Source organism: Budorcas taxicolor, chromosome 25 (genome assembly GCF_023091745.1).
Source record: "Budorcas taxicolor isolate Tak-1 chromosome 25, Takin1.1, whole genome shotgun sequence".
Lineage (NCBI taxonomy): Eukaryota > Metazoa > Chordata > Mammalia > Artiodactyla > Bovidae > Budorcas > Budorcas taxicolor.
Genome location: NC_068934.1, coordinates 39117802 through 39134610, shown reverse-complemented (window position 1 = coordinate 39134610; position 16809 = coordinate 39117802).

The following is a 16809-nucleotide window of genomic DNA, read 5'->3' as shown; positions in this document are numbered from 1 at the left end:
GCTGAGCAGCAGGAGTCATAGGTTGATTTCCTTTCAGATTGACTGATTTGATCTCCTTGTTGTATAAGGGACTCTCAAGAATCTTCTCAACGACCACAGTCCAAAAGCTCAAATATTTGACATTCACCCTTTCTTATGGTCCAGATCTCACATCTGTATGTGATTACTGGAAAAATCATAGCTTTGACACTACAGACCTCTGTAGCAAAGTGAGTCTCTGCTTTTAATAAACTGTCCAGGTTTTTCATAGCCTTTCTTCCTTCCAAGGAGCAAGTGTCTTTTAATTTTGTGGCTGCAGTCAAGGTTCATAATGGTTTTGGAGCCCAAGCTGGGGGGGGGGGGGTGGGAATCTGCTACTGTTTCCAGTTTTCCCTCATCTATATACCATGATGTGGTGGGACCAGATGCCATGAATGTTGAGTATATGTTTGTGAAGAGTTCTGTGAATGTTGACTTTTAAGCCAGTTTTTTCGTCTTCTGTCCTCATCAAGAGGCTCTTTAGTTCACCTTTGCTTTCTGCCATTAGGGCAGTGTCATCTTCATATCTGTGGATGTTGATATTTCTCCCAGCAATCTATATTCCAGCTTGGGATTTATTCAGTCCAGCATATTGAATGATGTATCCTGTAGAAGTTAATAACCAGAGTGAGAGTGTACACCTTGTCACGCTTCTTTCCCAGTTTTAAATGTTTCAGTTGTTTCACGTCTGATTCTAACTGCCACTTTTTGACCTACATACAGACTTTTCAGGAGACAGGTAACGTGATCTGGTACTTCCATTTCCTTAAGAATTTTCCAGTTTTTTGTGGTCTGCACAGTGAAAGGCTTTAGCATAGTCAGTGAAGCAGATGGAAGCATTTTTCCCGGATTCCCTTTCTTTCTCTATGATCCAATGGATGTTGGCAATTTGATCTCTGATTGCTCAAACCACTTTGCACATCTGGAAGCTCTCAGTTCATGTAGTGTTGAAGCTTAGCATGAAGGATTTTGAGCATTACCTTGCTAGCAAGTGAGATGAGTGCAATTGCTTGACAGGTAGAACATTCTTTGGAATCGCCTTTCTTTTGGATTGGAATGAAAACTGACCTTTTCCAGCACTGTGGTCACTGAAGAGTTTTCCGAATTTGCTGACATATGGAGTGCAGCACTTTTACAGCCTCATTCTTTAGGATTTTTAAACAGCTCAGCTGAAATTCCATCACCTCTCCTATCATTGTTCATCGTGATGCTTCCTAAGGCCCACTTGACTTCATACCGTAGTATATCTGGCTTTACATGAGTGACCCAAGCATCATCCCTATCCCGGTTTTATGACCACTGTACAGTTCTTCTGTGCATTCTTGCCACCTCATCTTAATCTCATCTGCTTCTGTTAGGTTTTTTACTTTTCTCTCCTTTATTGTGCCCATCCTTGCATTAACTCTTCCTCTGGTAGCTCCAATTTTCCTGAGGTGATCTTTACTCTTTGCAGTTCTATTGTTTTCCTCTAATTCTTACACTCTTCACTTTTTAAGACTTTCTTATATCCCCTTAATATTCTCGGGAAGTCTGCATTCCATTGAGTATATCTTTCCCTTTCTCCATTGCCTTTCACTTCTCTTATTTTCTCAGCTGCTTTTAAGGACTCCTCAGGCAACCTCTTTCACTTTTCACATTTGTTTTTCTTGGGGATGGTTTTGCTGACCACCTCCTGTACAATGTTACAAACTTCTATCCAAAGTTCTTCAGGCTTCCAGACCTAATCCCTTGAATCTATTTTTCATCTCTGCTATAAAATCATAAGAGATTTGAATTAGGTCATAGCTGAATGGTCTAGTGGTTTTCCTTACTTACTTCAATTTAAGCCTGAATACTGCTTGCTTCTGCCTAAGCATTGGTGCCAGATCACCACCCACCACTCCCAGTGAATGTGGAGTGAAAACACACAATTTGAGGACTGTTACCCTGGGTTTGTGCTTGGCTTTTCACATGCTTAGCTGTGTGACCTTGATCAAGTCCCTTAACCTCAGTTTTTTTAATCTGGAAAATGGGCCCCATGATGATAATTCCACCTTCTATATTGCATGTGTGACTGCTAAGAACAAGCGCCCCTTAGAGGGCTTTCTGGCTTCCTGACTCTGCAACAAATATATATATTACTCTGCCACCTGGGGAGAAGGAACTCTTCTATTTAGAAGTTATGGCTGCCATCCAAAAGGCTAAATATTGATTCAAGCCACATGACATCTCTGTCTGAACCATGATCCAGAACTCTGACTGAGCCGATGCTTCTGTTTTCTGGGCTCCCACAAAAGCTAATGATTACTGGCTCAGATTACTTCTTCCTCAGCCTTACCAGTCAGCCTTATCTTGTCAACTACTTCTAGCCTGAAATCACACTGCAAGGAGAGTTGTAAGGCTTTTTGGTCTCTTCAGTTTCCCACATTTCCAGCATAGCAAGAAGTAGCTGTGATGGCTTCTTGTCCTAGCAACAACTGTGGCAACCTGTACAGTCCAAATCAGCCTGTTAAATGAAACTGTCCCCACCTGGCCCCTCGTGTTTAAATTACCTACAGTTGCCTTAGAAACCTTCCTATACTTTCTGTTTAATGACCAAATATATGTGGACCTGATCTAGTTTATTTTCCCAAAAATGATTCCAACTATGCAATGAAGTAACCAGACTTTTAGTCATCTAACTACACACAGGAACTAACAAAAGCAAACCACCCATCCTACATTTCTATCTTGCCCCAAAACAGTATTGAAGTGATCTGCTGAAACAATGTGATACATTGGCATGTACACGCCAGCAGGGACACTTTTTTTGGATTCGTTTTCCACCTAGTGCAGAATGTCTACCACAAGCATCACACTCTAGCAGCTGGTCACCTGGTTTTTTCAGACTCAGCCCACTCCAGAAGCCTTCGACATCCTTCAGTAAAATCTAGAGAACAAACTCAGTCAAAGCTCTCTCTCTCCTGAAGAAAACAGTTTTTTTTTTTTTTTTTTTAAGAAAACAATGTTTAGTAACACATTCAAAATCTTGTGCTCAATGCCTTGGATTCAAGGACTTCTACCAGAGGATGGGAAGCCTCCCCTTCCACCTAAATCTTTCTCCACTCCAACCAGGACCAAAGCCTTCATTGGACCCTGTATCCTCATTGGTACTGTTCAGTTGCCAAGTCATGTCTGACTCTTGGTGATTACATATTTGGCATCAAAGCAGGCTTCCCAGTCTTTCACTATTTTGCAGTTTCCTCAAGCTCATGTTCTTTGAGTAGGTGATGCTATCTCACATTCTCATCCTTTTATTCCCTCTCCTTCTGCTCATATTCTTTCCCAGAATCAGGGTCTCTTCCAATGAGTGGGGTCTTCATATCAGATGGCCTGTGTTGGAGCTTCATCTTCAGCATCAGTCCTTCCATTGACTATTGCTCTACCACTTTCAAATCAAAACTCTTATTTCCAATCACCTAACAATATTAAGCATTGATACAGTTTAGTAGAACAGGGATCTAGTCCCCTGGGAAATCCCATCACTGCCACCCTGCCTTTCTCTTACCATCCTCTCCACCTGGCATAGAATTGCTTCCCTACAGCTTCTCCAGGTTGAAACCACTTGCTGACCAATCATTGTCAGCTGTCCAGGAATTGTTCCTTCCTCCTTCCTTAAAGACTTCTGCCTGCTCCCTGATTATCCTCTGTACATCAGTTCAGTTCAGTCTCTCAATCATGTCTAACTCTTTGCTATATTGTGGGGTGTAGCACGCCAGGCTTCCCTGTTCATCACTAACTCCCAGAGCTTTTCTCAAACTCATGTTCATCAGGTTGATGATGCCACCCAAGAATTTTGTCTTCTGTCTTCCCCTTTTCCTCCTGCATGTAATCTTTCCCAGCATCGGGGTCTTTTATAATGATTTAGTTCCACCCATCAATTGGCCAAACTAATGAAGGTTCAGCTTCAGCATCGGTCCTTCCAATGAATATTCAGGACTGATTTAGTTTAGAATAGACTGGTTGGATCTCCTTGCAGTCCAAGGGACTCTCAAGAGTCTTGTCTGACACCACAGTGCAAAAGCATCAATTTCTTGGTGCTCAGCCTTCTTTATGGTCCAACTCTCACATTGTCTCATGACTTCTCGAAAAACCATAGGTTTGACTATACAGACCTTTGCTAAAAGTAATGTCTCTGCTTTTTAGTATGCTGTCAAGGTTTTTCATAGCTTTTCTTCCAAGGAGCAAGCATCTTTGTTTCACAGCTGAAGTCAGTATCTGCAGTGATTTTGGGTCCCAGGGAAATAAAGTCTGTCACTGTTTTCATTGTTTCTCCATGCATTTGCCATGAAATATTGGAACTGGATGAAGTGACATTCTTTTTTTGATCTGTACATTCCTCACCAAGACCATCCCCAAGAAAATGAAATGCAAAAAGGCAAAATGGTTGTCTGAGGTTGTGCAGATGATGACTGCACCCATGAAATTAAAACATGCTTGCTTGTTTGAAGAAAAGCTATGAAAACCTAGCAGCATTTTTAAAAGCACAGATATTACTTTGCAGAAAAAAGTTCAGTATAATCAAAGGTATGATTTTCCCAGTTGTCATGTATGGATGTGACAGTTGGACCATAAAGAATGGTGACCGATGAAGAATTGATGGTTTTGAACTGTGGTGTTGGACAAGACTCTTGAGAGTCCCTTGGACTACAAGGAGATCCAACAAGTCAATGCTAAGGGAAATCAATCTTGAATATTCATTGGAAGGACCAATGCTGAAGCTGAAGCTCCAATACTTTGGCCAACTGATGTGAATAAATTACTCATTAGAGAAGACTCTATTAACTGGGAAAGATTGAAGGTAGGAGGAGAAGAGGACGATGGCAGATGAGAAGGCTGAATGGCATCACCGACTCGATAGACATGAGTTAGAGCAAGCTTGAGGAGTTGGTGAAGGACAGGGAAGCCTGGTGTGCTGCAGTCCATGGGGTTGCAAAGAGTCAGACATGACTGAGCGACTGAACTGAACTGAACATACCCCATAGTAAATGCTAGTGGTAATCGTCATGCTTTTCCTACAAACCAGGGCTCCCCAAGGGCCCAATACATATCCCTAGTCAAGTCTGCACCCATGCACAGTGCTTAGCATCCACAAGGCATTTAGTGAGTTCTGATCACAGCAGGACCTCCATTTGGGTAGACATAGAGGAGCAAAGGACACATTTATCCTCCTGTCTCAAACAATTTGAAAGTAGAAGAGATAAATGATATAACAGTTTTTTACATCAAACGTCAGGCAGCAGAATATCAATTCCTGAGGCGGGGAGCAAGCAAGGTGAATTATACATTTGCCCCAACTCTAGAAATAGTTTCCAACACATACACAGAAGGGCTATCTAGGCAGAGACAAACGATCACCTCAGGAAGAGAGATTTGAGACTCTAGATAGTTAGGGTTCACAGGAGAGAGCTACACACAGAGAACTGTGGGCGTGTACAGACGATACCCCTTCAGTTTTCAGCAGAGAGTTGATAGCACTGGTCAGGATTATAGGGAACAATCTTTGAGTCTCAAACTGAGCTAAGTCTACTGGTGTCCCCACCCACCAGAGTGGAAATTACTCATAATTCCCATGACATCAGTATGTCCTTGAAGACAATATTGACTTACTAGTGGGGAATAGTAAACCTGGTCTAAAGGCTGGTCTCATATCAGCTAAAAAAAAAAAAAAATCGAACAAGAAGCCTTTAAAAAATATAATTGTTTCCAAGGTATTAATAGTGTTTGCAAACAGTGCCAGGAATAATCTATAAAAATTTAAAAATATCCAGCATCCAAAGGGTAAAATTTACCATATCCAAAATCCAGTTTAAAATTTCCATATGAATTGGAAAATATTTGCCCTAGGTCAATCACAGTATTTAAAGTAATTATCCTCTAGTTAAGATAAATACATAAATTTAAAAAGAAAAAAAATTTCTGATGTAGAAAGAAGCAAGAAAATATCCATAATGAGGGAAAAATCAATTAGTAAAAACACAGCTAAAATATACATTACATAATTAGCAGAGAAGGACATTAAAATGCTTACTACATCAATAATCTTTATATTCATGAAACTGAAGAATATTGAGTATGTTAAATAGAGACATGGACAATAGGAATGAAAAAACTGTTGGAAAAAAATAATTGTGCATCACAGAAATTTGAAACAACTTTAAGAATCCTAAAATATATGTAAATGGAATCTTACAGGAAGTGAAAGGAGAATAGAGAAAAGAACTTCATAATTACTGGCTGAAAAATTTCCAGATACGATGAAAATCTTACACCCATTAACACAGAAGCTCAGTTAATTCAAGGACAAGAAATAGGACAACTATTCAAAGGTGCATGGTAATTCATTGTTTAAAACAATCAACCAAACAAATGTAACCAGAAGGAAAAATACACACAGTAGAACAATAAATGGGAAAGACAGCAGATTAGGCATGTGAAACAATGTTAGCAGGAGGACACTGGCACCACATCTTAAAATGCTGAGAGAAACATAATTGAGTCAGAACTCTATACCCAAGAAAAATACATATCAAAAACAAGACAAAATACTTTCTCAGACGTATAACAACTATAAAACTTCATCACCACCAACAGACCAATGTAACAAGAAATGTTTTTTAAAAGCCCTCAAACGTGAGATCTCCATAATTCTAGCCATCTCAGTCCTTCAGAAGACCTTGACAAAGACAAACAAATACTAAAGTAGAAATAGTCATTGTGTTTCTACCCACTTCTACAAAGTGTTGCTGACTCCTCAGTACTGCATCTTGCAATGTTGGTGAACAAGATGGAGAAGTGATGCGAAGAGAAATAAGGAAGGTGAGACAGGTAGGTCAGAATGTGAGTGAACAAAGACAAGGTATTTAGAAGCTGAAGAAATGAGAGAGATTTGGGACCTGAATTGGAAAAGCAGTTTTCAAACCAGATTGGGTCCTGTGGTATGTATAATCCTCACTTCAGTCCTTAGAAGATCTCTACTGAGAGGTCTGGCTTTTTTTTTTTTCTGGAACACAGCTCAGGTCCATCTAGCTGTTTCTCATTGCTGTTACTTCCTCCTGGATGCCACACTGTGCCCAGCCATTCAGCCTAATCCATCCAGAAAAGGTTCATTCTTTAAGGTAGGCAATGCAGGCTACCCACAAAATGAACTATTCTCTGCTTCTCTTTCAAAACTGAAAATAGTTTGTTATATAGCCATGAGACCAGTAGCTACAGGACTGCATTTCCTGCCCACCCGTGATCTTAGTCCTGACAGGTGACTTAGAGATACAAGCAGATCTGTAAGAGTGATTTCTTGGAAAACTCCTTTCAAGGAACTGATTTAGCTGAGAGATGGTACTCTGCCCTTCCCCACCTACTTCCTAACTGTTGTCTGTATTTTAGTTGTGATGGCTGGAACTCCTGCAGTTGTGTTGGACAATCATGAGACCTTGGAGATGGATACCACCCAAGCTCTGGCTGGCCCAACTCCCGCTTTGTTTCAGTGGGAGAGAAAAATCATGATTATCTTGCTAAAATTATAATTGTTTTAGTTTTTTGCAATGTGCATGCAAACTTAATCCTGATACTACTATGTGTTTAATATGATATAACCTTATTATTTTGTTGGGTTTAGTGAGTGTGTTTATATTTTACATTTCTCTAATTATTATTTACAAATTGATACATCAACCATTATACCTAAATTGTATAAATGCAAAGTTATGATTATAAGCATGTGTGTCTTTAGATTTTTAATTTTTATACTCTCTTATCTTCTTTCCTTTCTTCTTTTCTCCATATTTGGACAGTCTGGGCCATGTCCTCTCTTATAAAGTCATCCATATCCATATCTACAGGACAAAACAAACTGAGAGCTGTGTGGGAAGAACCAAGAAGAATGAATACAGGAATATGAATGTAGGGTTGTGGCTCTTGTTAGTCATCATGAATGTTCTGAAGTAGGATCATATTCCCCTGTGCTTCTGTGTGCCCATCACCCCCAAGTTTGCCATGAACAGGGAAGATACTTTGGTCAGTGGAATTTGAGTAGAGGTGATACCTCACTTCCAAACTGAAGTATTATTTTCTGTTCCACTAGTTCCACTAGCAGATGTAATGATAGCACCTGAAGCAGCCACGTTAGACCAGAAGTAAGGAGCACAGGTGGAAGATATGACAAGAAAGAAGTGGACACTCATCTCTGTGGAGAGACCTGCACTAACATTATATGAAAGAGAATTGAAATTGTATTGTATTTAAGATAATGTCATTTAGGTTTTGATTACAGTCATTGAAGTTGTAATCTAAACCTCATAATAGAATAACTGACCTCTGTGTTAGCCTTGTCTTGACATTAGGGTCTGAATGAGACAATATCTACCAACGTATACTTACAAGTGAGTTAAGTGTCAGCCCTGCCCTCTGGAAGCTGTACTCTAGTGTGGGATTCAGAAACTGAAGCAAGAACAAAGCCACATGGCAGGACAACTTCAAGATCCTGTAGGAACCCTTGGGAGGGGAACTTCAGTCAGTCCTGATCTCAGGAGGTTGCATGAAGCAGGGACAATCCTCTCTCAGTCTCTTCATAAATAGGCCATGGTGCCAAGCTTCATGTAAAAGTAGGAAACAAAAACATGTAAATGTTTCAAATTCCTTTCAGAGTGTTTTCCCTTTTGATCCAGTGCTTAAGACCTGGTTTGGGAAGATTGCAAATGCCCCAGGGCAACTAAGCTGGTGGGCCACAACTACTGGGTCTGAGTGCCCTAGAGCCTGAGATCTACATCAAGAGAAGCACAGGATTGAAAAGCCAGTGCACTGAAATTACAGAGTAGCCCCTACTTGCTGCAAATACAGAAGTCCTGAGCAGCAATGAAGACCTCGTGCAGCCAATTTTTTTTTTTTTTTTTTTAATTCTCCCAGAGAAACCAGTGAGGTCTCAGGGGAAGCAGAACATGAAAAAGGATGAAATCAGTCTTGGTCTGATTTCATACATGTCATGGAGAGGGAAGCTGCAGCCTGTTTCCACAGGGAACTTGGGATATAAGTTGTGCCTTAAACATGTGCCAACCCAAAGCTAGGGAGCTGGGATTTCACTCTCCCACTAGCGCCTCCCTCTCATCCTTCAACTAACACCCAGCTGGTGTCTCCAAGCCCTTGTATTAGCACCTCCAAAGAAAAATCAATAGTGCCATTAGGAGCAAAGGACACCAAAGCTCAGGAAAATATAACCTCAGAAAATGTCTAGATTTCTGCACCCGTTCTGCCATATCCAGCATCATATCTGAAATCCTGAGATTCTAAAGAATTCCATGGGTCTCTACATGTAAGCATTTGAAAAAAATCAAATTTTAATCTATATAGGAGTATAGTTCATTTACAGCATTGTATTAATATTAGTTGTAAGAGAAATTAATTCCCTTTTACATAGACATGCATTCATTCTTTCCTAGATTCTTTTCCTATACAGAATATTCAAGACTATTGAGCAGGATTCCTGTGCTGCACAGTAGGTCTTTGTTGATTATCAACTAAAAACAGTACTATACATATTTTAATCTCAAACTCTCAATTTATTCCTGTCCCACCTTTCCACTTAGGTAACTATAATTATTGTTTTGATGGAAGGAAGTGTCTAAGCATTTTTTGGATCAGGGTCTATGCTTGTGAGAGTGCAGTGGCCAGGGAAAGCAAGCCTGAGAGAGACTCATTTGAGATGATGGTAAACGTTGAGAAGGACCCGGCCATGCAAAGTTGGGAGAAAAGCGTTCAAGATGTGGGAAGTAGCCCCGGCTAAGGACCAAGGTAACCAAGTTTAATAAACGGCTACCCTTCCACTGCCAATCTTCCTTCCATGCTTGGAACTTGGCCTACAGGTCAATGACCATGACCTCATCCCATGCTTCAGTTGTGAGTTGGCAGCAATGAGCCATGTCAGCCTTCCCAAGAAGGGATTACCTGGGGATATCATGATGCTGCATATGCTCTGGACTCAGGGATGTGTCCACAAACTGGTTATCACCAGCAGCATAAGGTTCCAGGGGCAGCACCAGTGCCTCAGACTATCTCCATGTTCTTGTTCTCAGGAGTAGAAATGCCAAGGAACTGTAGAGCAAAGAAACAAGTAACGACTCTTGTTTCATCTTGCCCCATGTGATTCCCACGGCCCTTTGACCACACTGCTCTCTGACCAAAAACTCCGTCCTCTTTTGCTTCCTCAAAGGTGGCTTGTGAATTACATCAGCACCTGATGGTGAAGCCAGGTGGCTGGAACTCAACTCACAAGCAGCTGGGACCCAGAGATGTCCAGCTTTCTCCTGAGTTTCTGTCCTTTTTCTCCAACCAGATTCATAAAGCAAAGTTTCTAAAAAAACATAAGGGTGATTGTAATTCTCTCAAGGCCTTTGAATCTCCAAGGTGTATTTGGAGTATCAAAGAGGGAACACATTCCCTTGCATCCAGGCTAATCTCAGACCTCAGCCTTCCTCAGCCAGTGGTTCCCTGAGGAACCATAAGACACTTATCTAGGTCGCCAGAAGGCTGAGAAGAGAATGCTTCTTACTGTGAATGCAGGTTCATGTTATCCTGTTACCCAAAGGTCTCTGTTTTCTAAATGAGGAGCAATAGCTCTGGGGATTCTGAGTTGGGAGTGAGTCAGTCACCATCTGCACGACTGCCTCCTGGGGTCACTACAGCTGGGGCTCCCCTGCTGTGCCTAGAACCCAGAAGAAACAGCTTGCAGTATTGGTTTCCTGCTGCTACAAGAATGCAGGTCTGCTGACAAAATCAGAACCAAACTTGAGGGGCAACAGGAAAGGAACTTCCACTCTGTTGCCTGCAGATATGTGAGAGCTACCCAACAGTGGATGCAATGGAGTTTTCTCTCATCTTTCCCTTCCTGGAAGTCTCCTAGTCTTAGAACCAGAGTTCCTGTGTCCCGAGTCTTCACTAACGTACCTGCAGCTTTAGAGTGAGTCACACAGACCAGGGTTCAGTTTCCCACCTCTTGGATGAGGGAGACTGGACTCACTCCAGAACACTTGTTCCAGACTGAAGCTCAGTGCCAATCCGTGAACAAGAGGCTAAGATGTGCATTTTGCTGAGAAAGCTGAGGCTGCCTCTGGAGGGCAGGGGGCTGTAACTGTCTGATGATGTTCATGGGTCCTGGGCTCAGGCCTGGGAGTGGTAGACCACTTGGCACACAGCTGCTGTGACACCGAGGACCTTAGAGGCCTTGCCCCCTGCAACCTACCATCATTTGGGTTCTGTGGGATGAGATCAGGTAGTTATAAGTCAGAAGTTACCAATGGGGAAGCTTGTAGATTCCTCAGCAGAAACCCAAATTAGGCTAACGAATCATCTCTCCTAAAAAACTCTGTGAACAAGATATGCCAGGACTCTTAGACAAATTTTGTATTATTTTAAATACTATTTAAAGTAGATCATCTTGTGGATTACCTGCCATTTGCTCTCTGGCTTGAGATGATACCCACAGTTAGAGTGGAATCCAAGGGCTCCTGGGGGAGGCTGTCTGTCTCCCCGTGACTCAGTAGCAGTGAGTACAGCTCTATTCCCTCCACATCTGGAGCAGTAATTAAAGCAGGAAGGATGCGACCTCCAAGTTTACCAGGAAGACTCACGTTGGTCTGGCCCTCCCTTAGGCACTATTCTTTGCCCAGTGCTTCTTCCTTCCCTCCTGCATCCTGTGCAAGCTGCCCATCTCCTGGTTATTGGGTTGTGAATTTCTCCTCTCTTCTCTGGCAAATATCCATGCAGTCTCACTTGTGGCTTCCTCTCTACCCAGGCCTTATCCCTCACCTGCAGATAGCAATAAAGAAGGTAAAACCATGGAAGGGTCTGCCCAGATCAATCTTTCTCAAAATGCCTGTATTCCTTCTCCTTCCTGACCCTGTCCTGAATCATCAAGATCTCCAACTAGATGACTCAGTAACTTAGCAGGGGAGTGGTGATGCAGATAGGGTTGGAGGTAAGGTTGTCAGGTATGGGGGGGGGGGGTGGTGGTTTTCAGATGACAAGAGAAGAGTTGGTGTAAGGAGCATGTGGTCTTCCAACCACTCACTCACCAGGGACCTGCCTGAATCTGCTATCTTGGGCCCCTCAGGGTATCACTAAAACAGAAACTTCATTCTATAAACTTCACACTACAAAACGATTTCGACCATAACAAATATAAGAAAAAAGAGCGTCATGAACCTTATATTTCATCATTCGGCATCAATAACTACAAAACTAACCTCTTAGTCCCATAGGTTGTCATAGACAGGAGATTAAGCAACATCAAGGTGGTGGCCAATAGAGTTCCCACATTCTTGACTTGAATCAGGTCTTTCTCTTCTTGCTATGTTCTCATTTGTGGTGGGGAAAAGAAAGGAGGAAGAGGGAGAATAAGAGAGAAAAAGAGGGAGAGGATAATCCCATCATGAGGGAATACCATCAAAACCCAATGTCAACCTGGGTACCTCCCTGCAGCCTTACTTCCTAATACCATCACATTGGGCGTCAAGGGTGGACACAAAGCAGTCCATAGCAGCTATGCAGATCTGTTTTAGATCAAGACAGACTGTCATTTCATTATCTCTTTTACTCCTTATTCATTTTTCTTTAAGTATTTTATGGACGAGATGGACATTTCACAAAATATACATAATGAGCATTTGGGGTAAAATAGGATGTGAAAAAAAAGTGCTCTTTTGTTCTCAATAAAATTAACATCTAATATCCAGTCCACGTACAAATTTCTCTTATTCTCAAAAAGCAGATGCCTTTTCACAGTTTATTGAAAGGAAGTAGTCATATGTTGCACTTGGTTGTTCTCCTTTAAAACTAAATAACTGTTCCTCTCCCAATTTTAATGCCATTTATTTGTTCAGAAACTTGGTGAAAGCAGGGTGGTTTATCTTACAGAGTGTCCCACTATTGGGTTTAGAGCAGAAGTCCATGATACCAGCACAGTGGGTCAGGACCAGGACCAGTCCTTGGTCTATTAGGAACCAGACCTCCACAGCAGGAGGAGAGCTACAGGCCAGTGAGTAAGGCTTCATCTGTATTATAGCTGCTCCCAAACACTCTCTCATCACCCCCAGAAGGGACAGTCTAGCTTGTTTTCCAAGAAATGTTTGCAGTTATATAACATATGCTTAATTAAAAAAAATAGCATAAACATTGATGATAATTTTCCTACTCAGTGCTCAGAATGGTGAGTTGGTGTCCTGACAATCTATCACAGTTCAAATTACATGTTGCCTATTAACATTTGAACATATTCGGCCAGCTTAAAATTAAATCTTAAAAAACTAAGATCATGGGATCCAGCCCCATCCTTCATGGCAAATAGAAGGAGAAAAGTTGGAAGCAGTGACAGATTTCTACATGTTAGGCTCTTAAACCACTGTGGATGCTTCCTGCAGCCATGAAATCAGAGGATGTTTGCTTCTTGGCAGGAAAGCTATGAGAAACATAAACAGTGTGTTGAGAAGCAGAAACATCATTCTGCCCAACAAACTGGTAGATGTTTGGCCTTTTCATTTGGATTCATAAACTTTCTCTCCAGTCCCCATTGATCTTTGAAGTCCCTTAGCTTTCTGGTCCTTCATGTTTCCCAAGATTATTTTGTGCATTTCTTTACTCGGTCCTGTAATCAGCCATCTCATTAAGAATCCAAGCATCATCTGATGGGAAATGTATTTAGAAGCTACATGTTAGACCTCAGAATAGTCACTGTTATCAAGTTGTCACTACTTCTAAGCTTTATAGTTGTTAGAGAAGGAAGTATGCATTTTCCTTAAAACATAAAATTAAAATGAATATAAATAGGTGGCACAAACATATGCTTTCAATTCAAGATTTAAGACGGCAGGGTTTGAATTAAACTTCTTTATGCTATATGTGAACCTCTTTTTCTAGCCATTCAAAGGCTTATTTCAACAGAACATTAGTTTTAATTATTATCCTGCTTTTACCTGTTAACATGCATATGATTCTGTCACAGTAACCGAAGTTATGAGGAACAATAAGTTGTTGAATATAGTTTCAGATTTATTTCCTGTTTTTCTTTGGTTTTGTTTTGGATGGGCAGAATTTTTGTTTTTCGTTAGAAGATATTCCACTCTGAATGTAGTCATAATTATGAATTTTAAAGACACTTAAGTAATATGTTGTCATGGGCAGCTAGTCACCAACTTGATGCAATTAGATTTATCAGTCTCTTTGTTCTTAATTTGTTCAGTTCAGTTCAGTCCTTTCAGTCATGTCCGTCTCTTTGGATCGCCTTGGACTGCAGCATGCCAGGCTTCCCTATCCATCACCAACTCCCATAGCTTACTTAAGCTCATGACCATCGACTTGGTGATGTCACTGAACCATCTCATCCTGTCTTCCCCTTCTCTTCCTGCCTTCAATCTTTCCTTACCTCAGGGTCTTTTCCAATGAGTCAGTTCTTCCCATCAGGTGGGCAAATAATTGGAGCTTCAGCTTCAGCATCAGTCCTTCCAGTGAATATTCAGGACTGATTTTATTTATCATGGACTGGTTTGATCTCCTTGCAGTTCAAGGGACTCTCAAGAGTCTTCTCCAACACCATAGTTCAAAGTGCATATATGTGTGTCATTTGTCAGGGATATCATATTTCCCCTGTTGGGGTTTAACCACCAGAACTGAATGTAAACAACATGAAAATATGAGGATTAAGTCACAGTGCCCTATCTAAACACACCTGGCAACTGGAGAGGCTCCTGTTGTACTCAAGGGACAGGCATGGATAGATCTCTTGCAGGAATAGGCCTTGGGAGTCCTGGATGAGTCATTAAACATGATTGTCTTTACTTGGATGCCACAGTAGTTTTGTCTTCTTTGATTGGGAAGACATTTCTAAATTATTTTTTGTATGTTTGGTTTAGCAGGCAAAATTTTTCATGACATAGACTCTATGGGGAAATTATATTAGAAATATATCCATTTATCTTCAGCAGTTAAACTTTGTTGGTTTGTATGTCCCTAAGGATCTTTCTTTACAAATAGAAAGGAAACACGCATGTTCAGTGTGCATTCAGTCTCTTTTTAAATCAACAGACATGAATTAAATTCCTCTCTGTCCCCACTGCACTCCCAACTCTAGGCAAGAAATAAATACCTGCAGAGACTGAAGGCTGATTCCAGCCAATCGCTATGGAGATTTTGTTCCCACTGTTTTTGGGAAAAAAAAAAAATTGTTAACATTAAAATCAGTAGATTGTAGATAAATATCCAAACTTCTGATTCTCTTGAAAACAAGGTCAATTGGCCTGCTTTCCAGCATGGGTGAAGTGGAGGAAAGGCTGCTCCCAGTGGTAAGGCCTGTGCGGCCCAGGGTTAAACATGGCCACCTAGTCCTAGTATCATATCTGCCTCCAGGGTCCATGACTGTGAGAACTAGACTGCTAGCTCTCTTAAGATAAAGACCACTTTTTTCTTCATCAACTTTGACTTTGAAGCCTTTAACCCAGAACCTAGCACAGAGTTCTTCCTTGTACGTTTATGGGTGATATAAGATTTCTTGTGGATGCATATGGCATTTCTTCCAATACTGAAACCATGCAATTGAAGTACTGCTCTGCCCTAAATCTTTAATGCAGCCTGGCATCATAGGTGCCCCTGATGTCTGCCCTTAGACCCACTACCTAAAGCCAGTTGTATGTCCCTGGGCTGTGCCTGAAGTCTTCACTTTGCCATTTGACAACTTATCCTCCTAGCAATTTCTTGTCTAATGAAGACAGCAATGCATATGTCATGAAGTGGCTAGGAAGATGGTATGAAACCACGAATGTTGATCATGGCCCTTAGTATCCATTTTTATGATATTCTTAGCAGTTTTTTTTTTTTTCCCTCCAAGTCTCAAGTTTCTTCATCTTCTTAGATGTCCATGCAGATTAGTTTGATTTTCCAGTCAAACTTCAAGGAAGAGATTACATTTCAATTCTCTGTATTCTGAGAAGCTTCAAAGTCCACTCGCCAAGGACACTTGTTGCGAGCGAAATGACACAAAAACAAGACACACACAAGAGACAGACAAAGACACAACTCCTGCCGGAGGAAAAAAGAACTGCGCAAACAAGCTGCGGTTTATTTTTATAAAGCCCCCTAGGCAGAATTCCAGACTGCATGACTAAGCCTTTTCAGTACAGTGCAGGTGCACAAATGTTATTGTACAGCAAGGGGAGTGAAACTCCTGTTTACTGCAGAGTCTGTCCAGAGCCCTTTCTTCCTCCTTATCACAAGAAGGGAATGTTCCCTCGTTTGCAAGGGACCATTAAACTCAAGGCTGTGTCCAGACTCCTTGGCAGAACATCTTGTTTGGAAGCACGTTCCGCCCGAGCAGAGAGTCCCATTTGCAGGCACATCTCCGCTTCCCTATTATGGCCGCATTAACTTCCTTCATTTCCCCCTTTTTTATTTGCTTTAATAAATTTTAGCATGGTCTGGATCTTCTCTGCTTTGCGCTTTAGTTGTTTCCCTTTCTGCCATCACTAGAAGACTAGAAAAGCAACACAACATAAAAGTAATATGCCCAAAAGTAATCCCAATTAGTGAGGATACATGCCCTAATGGATTTAAGTTATTCATTTCCTCTTCAAGACTTTTGAACAAATCAGACTCTGTAATGTCAGGTAAAGCCCTGCTAAAAGTAGACAAAATTTATCGTTCCAGGTCCATAATCTCTGTAGTGAGATTTTGATGCCCAGTCAAAGATCGTTTTACTCTTTCCCATCCCTCACTCATGTTAAATGTTACAGGTGTTAT